Source organism: Trachypithecus francoisi, unplaced genomic scaffold (genome assembly GCF_009764315.1).
Source record: "Trachypithecus francoisi isolate TF-2019V2 unplaced genomic scaffold, Tfra_2.0 Lachesis_group1, whole genome shotgun sequence".
Classification (NCBI taxonomy): Eukaryota; Metazoa; Chordata; class Mammalia; order Primates; family Cercopithecidae; genus Trachypithecus; species Trachypithecus francoisi.
This window is the reverse complement of record NW_022681454.1, coordinates 49720576-49727226: the sequence shown is the minus strand read 5'-3', so window position 1 is coordinate 49727226 and position 6651 is coordinate 49720576. Positions and strand designations below refer to the sequence as shown.

At 41.3% G+C, this 6651-nt stretch overlaps 1 pseudogene; it reads right to left on the bottom strand.

Moving 5' to 3' along the window:
- Positions 1-492: 492 nt before the first annotated feature.
- On the bottom strand, positions 493-1627 carry LOC117085377 (annotated as a pseudogene).
- Between the last annotated feature and the right edge of the window lie 5024 nt (positions 1628-6651).

Here is a 6651-nt window from a genome sequence, read left to right as displayed (position 1 = left end):
TAGTGGCAAGAGAAAAATGAGGAAGAAGCTAAAGCGGGGCCGGGCTCAGTGGCTCACGCTTGTAATCCCAGCACTTTGGGAGGCCAAGGTGGGTGGATCATGAGGTCAGGAGTTCAAGACCAGCCTGGCCAACATAGTGAAACCCTGTCTCTACTAAAAATACAAAAATTAGCTGGGCATGGTGGTGGGTGCCTGTAATCCCAGCTACTCGGGAGGCTGATGCAGGAGAATTGCTTGAACCCGGAAGGTGGAGGTTGCAGTGAGCCGAGATTGTGCCACTGCATACCAGCCTGGGCGACAGAGCTAGACTCCGTCTCAAAAAAAAAAAAAAAAGCTAAAGCGGAACCCCGATAAACCCATCAGATCTCTTGAGATGTGTTCACTATCACAAGAATAGCATAGCCTGGGAAAGACTGGCCCCCATGATTCGATTACCTCCCCCTGGGTCCCTCCCACAACACCTGGGAATTCTGGGAGATACAATTCAAGTTGAGATTTGGTGGGGAGACACAGCCAAACCATATCATGCCTCATTATACCCCCTCCCTCGCTAACCACCATTTGACTTTTTTCTCTAAGGATTAAACAGAAACCAGCCCTTTGGAAAGACTCATTCCACCCTTCGTTTAACCAACACCCTGACACTGACCATCCCTTTTGCAGTTTCCACAAAACAACCAACTAGTATTCCTTCATGATAAGAGATTACCAACCATGGGCTGGTTCTTTTTTGTTGTTGTTTTCACTCAGATCAAGTTTCCATGTATTCAAAAAATAAATCAAAGTTTAAAAAGTTGTCTCACTAACTTTAGTTTCAAAACTGACTGACATCAGGCATTTCTTATTGTCAAAGTCCACCCTTCAGAGAAGATAGAAATTTCTGAAGTCTACCTTTGGATTCTTTTGGGATTCATTCTAAGGAACATTTTTTACAAGAAAAACCTGGAATTATGTAGAAAAACATTTCCCCAAACTGGGAGGGAGCCAAGAGGGAGCCAACATTTCATTGAGAGAAACGTTTCTTTGTTTTGCTCACATTCTTTGAGGAGCAAGAAAATACTAACTCTCCAGATGTAGGTGTTCTGAAATCAATATTGGGCTCTTGCCTTTGGAATCAGACATCTCATGATTTGGGTTTGCAGTCCTTCCCTTTGGTGTCTTCAGGCTGAGTTTACTTGTAGGAGTACTAGGATTGCTCTTCAATGCTGATAGAAAGCTTCTGCTCTTACCATGATGTCTCACTGTTCTGTGGCATGTTTTACAAATAATCAACAATACACTTTTGGAGTCTCTGAACTTTTTCACAATTTTTGCTTCTTTAAAACTAAGTGTATAATTTCATGCTTCTCGATTAATCAGTTTCTGTATTTTGGGTGTCAATGTGGATTTGGGTTTGAGACACATTCAAAAGTTATCCAGAATCAACAACTGCAAACAGTATGGACATGTTTCTTCAAAGTGCTCTTATCATAGGAGATAGCAGGCTTGGCCCTGGCAGCTGTTGTGCAGTTCCTGCTCTGAAGCTTCAAGGTAGTGCTTCTGTGTCATGGCCGTCACTGCCACTTCCTTGTCACAGGGACCTGGTGAGAAAACACGGCACCAGAAGTTGGCTTCCACCATGGGGTGGTTCTTGCCAGCCTAAGGAGGATGTGCAGTGAGGATTTTCATGTCTCAGCTTCACACATTTTTTTGTTTTTTTTTGTTTTCTTGTTGTTCTCATTCACTCTGTTTCCCAGGCTATAGTGTAGTGGCATGATCACAGCTCACTGCAGTCTCCCCGGCTAATTTTTGTATTTTTTGTAGAAATGGGGTTTTTTCATGTTGCCTAGGCTGGTCTTAAATTCCTAGGCTTAAGTGATCTGCCCATCTTGGCCTCCCAAAGTGTTGGTACTACGGGTTTGAGCCAACACACCTGGCCTGTTTCACCTTTTGACATCAGAGGCCCAAAAACTTCACCCTGGGATCATGCTAAGGCCACCATTTTTGAACATGGGTCTCATGGAGAGGTGTAAGGTAAATGGATGTGCTTTGGTCAAGAGTAGGCCGAGGCAGACATGCAGGCCAGCATGACTCAGCAAGTTTGGAGCACAGGCACACAACTCTACTTGTTGTATAATGCATGTGCGTAAGCTCATACTTGGCTTAAAGCCACTATTGTTTGTAAAAGCTACAGCTGTCCTGCAGACACTGTACATGGGGCACACACTCAGAGGGAGAGAGTGAAGCTCCTGACCCTGTAGGGAGAGCCAGCTATCTTGCAGATGGACATGGGGGGAGCCAGAAACCAGCAAGTGTGCCATGGAATGCAGCTGTAAGTGCAGGAGTGACAAGAGCTGCAGAGCTGGCTGCTGAGAAGGGATGCAGCTGGAGCAGACAGTTGAGACAAAGGAACAGTGTAAGAGAGCTGCTGAATAAAACCATATTTTACCTGCCTACAGCCCCCTGAGTGTTCTTTCAGCTATCTGCCACCCATCCACCCATTCCCCTTGGACCTCAGCATAAGCTGGAACCTGACACTTGGTGTGACAAGAGGCATGAAGGTCAATTGCACATGCGTTTCTCATTTTATAAATATTCATGACTCCTCCTATAGCTTATTGAATATGTATATTTGGCCACCCACTTCAGCATAAATTCCTGTCTTATTCTTCTCACCCTTGAAGTGCCTGTTCCTGGCTTCTAATGGGAGATTATGCTTTTCAGCCTATCAAAATGGCCACTTGCAGGCTGCAACCGTTTATGAAAAATAAAGCTCTTCTTTCCATACTTATGAACCTCATCATTCTTCAGTTGCCACTTTTTTTGAAACAAAGGTGATTTTAAGATCACATATAATTTATTTGAAAATAATACTAATATATATTATAATTTGGTCTTTAACCAAATTATAATAGATATAGTAGCTTTCTGAGCTAGTATATAATAGCTTTCTAAGAACATTTATATATATATGTTCATGTATATGTACATTTCATTTCTTATAATAGTTCTTTAAGAACATTTACATAATATAATAGCTTTCTAAGAACATTTAAACAACAGAGAACTTGATCTTAAACCAATCAAGATTAAATAAGAAAATAAGAATAACTTTGTGTTCAGTTTCCTCATCTGTTAAATGAAAAGAAAAAGAAAAAATAATAATAATTTGGTCAAAGAGCCTATCATGAAACCATGAAGAAATGTGTGTGTCCACATCTCTGACAGATCTTGCACTTTAACCATTGTAACTAAAATGGCATTTGTTTGGGCAATATAAGTAAAAATAAAAACAAAAATCTCCCATTTCAGAAAACTTCTCTACAAAGAGAAGAAAGAAAACAGTGCTATGATTAAATAAGCATTAAACCAGAATGTGATGCTCAGCTCAGACCATCTGCTAAAGAGATTGCAAGACAGAAAGAAACCCACTGACATACAGCTAGCTGGACATAACCCATCACGTTAGGCAGGTGATTTGCAAGTTGGAGTCAGGTGATAGCCAGTTAGCCCATCTCCTCCCAGGAGCCTGGGGAGATCGGGTGTTATCTTCCTTGGTGATTACCTTTCAAAGAAATGACTCCCAGGTCCTTGAGAAAACATTCCTGAATCATGAGCCTGGAAAGAGGCTTATTTAGCTATTTAAAAGACTTACATACATTTGAAAAGGGCTGAGAGAAATTCTTAAAAAAAAAAAAGATAGGGCAAAGTAAGAGGTGGGTCTCTTATTTTCAACAGGAAGAATTAAGTTTCTTATTCACTCTTACACACACTCTGGGGTTAGTTCATCAACTGAATTCGTGTTACATAATGAGGGATAAAAGGTAATTCAGCAAATGTCAAGGATACAGTTTTCCTTTTTGGCAAAGCAGCAGAAACATACTCACTTTCCTAATTGCCTAGGCCAGGATTTTTCAACCTTAGCACTGTAAAGGGGAAAAAATATCTTTCCTTCCCCTCATCTTAGGTTCCTTGGCTGGGGGGCCCTGTAGCAAAAGATAGATTCACAAGAGAAAAGCATCCAAATTTACTTAATACAAGTTTTACATGGCAGAGGAGCCTTCACAAGGAAATGAAGACCTAAAGAAATGGAGTAAACCTGAGTATTTTTATGCTAGGTTTGATGAAGAGTGGACAGTCATGGAGAAATATAATAGAGCAAAGAGTATGATCTAATGGTAGTAAACTAGGGGAAACAGCAAGTCTTGCTTTTCAGATTCTTCTCTGTGTCTCTGTGTCTTTGAAAATAAGGATGTTCCATTTCTCTTGGTGTACGGAGGATACCTCTCATATATAAGGTCTTATGATCTGCTTCAGGGGAAGTTCAGAAAATTCTTTACAAGTGCCTTTCCTTTTCCTTCTACTTTCCTTCCCCTTTTCCTCTCCTCTCCTCGCCTCCCCTCCCTTGCTCCTCCCCTTCTCTCCCCTCCCTTCCCCTCCCCTCCCCTCTGCTTCTTTTCCTTTCCTTTCCCTTCCCTTCCCTTCTCATTTCTTTCTTCTTTCTTGCAGGATCTTGCCATATTGCCCAGGCTGAAATCGAATTCCTGGGCCCAAGCGATTCAGCCACTTCAGCCTCCCAAAGTGCTAGGATTACACCTATGTGCTAGGAGCCACCACGCCTGGCCTGTTTTTGCTATAGGGGTGTCAACTGTGAACCTTACGACAAGTGAGGAGAATTACTTTTTCTCCCCTACACCATTCTACTAATTTCAGTGATTGGCTTTGCTGTGCCAGGCAACCCCAGTTTGGTTCTGTAACACCCCCAGATGATGTCTGATGACCCTGGTCTGACTTCAGCAAGAATCCTGTTAGGCTGGTTTAGCCAGAAGCCCCTTAATAATGTTTTCTTTTAATAATTTTCTATCCACTGACCCGTACCATGCTCCTTGGCTCTAAATTCCCACTTGCCCATAGTATGTTTGGAGTTGAGTCCAATCTCTCTCCCCTACTGAAAAATCCCATTACAGTGGTCCCTAAACATATATGAATGGTTCTGAATAAAGTCTGCCTTATGAAGGGGTTAAGAACCTGCCACCCCACAATATGCTCTGGCATATTGAGTATTTTGAGTTAGAGGCACTAAAAAAATGGCAGATGCAAGAAGATCACTCTGACCTTCCTTCTGTTTCCTAAAAGCAGGAGATGAAGTTCCCACATGTGGGATATTCTGCCTATTTCAGAAGGGAAGTATCATTCTTATCATTAAGGATGGGAAGTTGAGGCTGAGGGGAATCTGAACAAACCAGTCTCATAGACCAATCTTCCTAGCCACTGCACTACCCAATACCCTTTGCTGCGTCACATTTTCACAATTTACTACTCTTTGTTTAATTCTTTATATAAGTGTTCCTCTCTAGCAATGTCTTTGGATTTTCATTTCCTTATGAGGTCCCCTGTGCCATGTAAAACTGTACTAAATTTTTCGTATGCTTTTCTCCTGTTGATCCCTCTTACGTTAATTTAGTTCTCAGCTTGTGGGGTGAAAAAAACAAATCCTGAGGGCATTTTGCCTCTCTTTATGTAGGGGAGGAAAAATAATGCTCTCCTCCAACCTTCATGAGCTCTTAGCTGGCACTCCCTGTAACAAAAGACAGATTAACAAGAGAGAAACAAATGGAAGTTTAATAACATGTGTACCTCCTGTAACACGGGAGATAACCAGAGAAATGAGTGAATCTCTAGAGTAGATCTCAAAGAAAGATTTTAAAACCTCAGGCTTGAATGTCATTATTCTCTGAAACAAAGAAATAAGGATGGAGAAAATGGCCAGCTAAGATAAGATGTCCAGAAAAAGCATCTTAAACAAAGGTACATTTGTTATGCAGATTTAAGTTTATGCCTTCCTTCTTTATTGATTAAGCATCTCTAGAGACTTAGTCTTCCTTCTCTTCCTGGTGCAGAGAGGGAGACACACTTAAAAATGGAGACTGCCTTTATAGCTGCAAATTTCTCTTACACAAAAGGGTAACTTTCCAGAACTTCTCCTGTGTCTGCAGTTTCTCAAAATAACCAGCTCAAAATAAACCTTATGCCAAAGAGGTCTATTTTGGAGTGGCATATTCTGGACTCTGGCAGTCATATTTTGGAGTGATATGTCCTGAGCCCCGTCACTTACTGTGTTTTAACAAGGATCATCAAATAATTTTTTCTTTAGCAGAACTTAGTGTGCCACTGGTATACAGCACTCACAGGTTCCCCTTGTTACCAGAAAGGGGTCCCAATCCAGACCCCAACAGAGAGTTCTTGGCCTCCTGCAAGAAAGAATTCAGGACAAGTTCATACAGTAAAGTGAAAGCAAGTTTTTTAAGAAAGTAAAAGTTTTTTAAGAAAGTAAAAGAGTAAAAGAATGGCTACTCTATAGGCAGAGCACTGACATGAGCTGCTCAACTGAGTATATTTATAGGTATTTCTTGATTTTATGCTAAACAGGAGTGGATTATTCATGAGTTTTCCGGGAAAGAGGTGGGCAATTCCTGGAACTGAGGGTTCCTCGCCTTTTTAGACCATATGGGATAACTTCCTGATGTTGCCATGGCACTGGTGGGAGTGTCTTTTAGCATGGTAATACATTGTAATTAGCATATAATGAGCAGTAAGGATGACCAGAGGTAACTTTCATCATCATCTTGGTTTTGGTGGATTTTAGCTGGCTTCTTTACCACGACTTGTTTT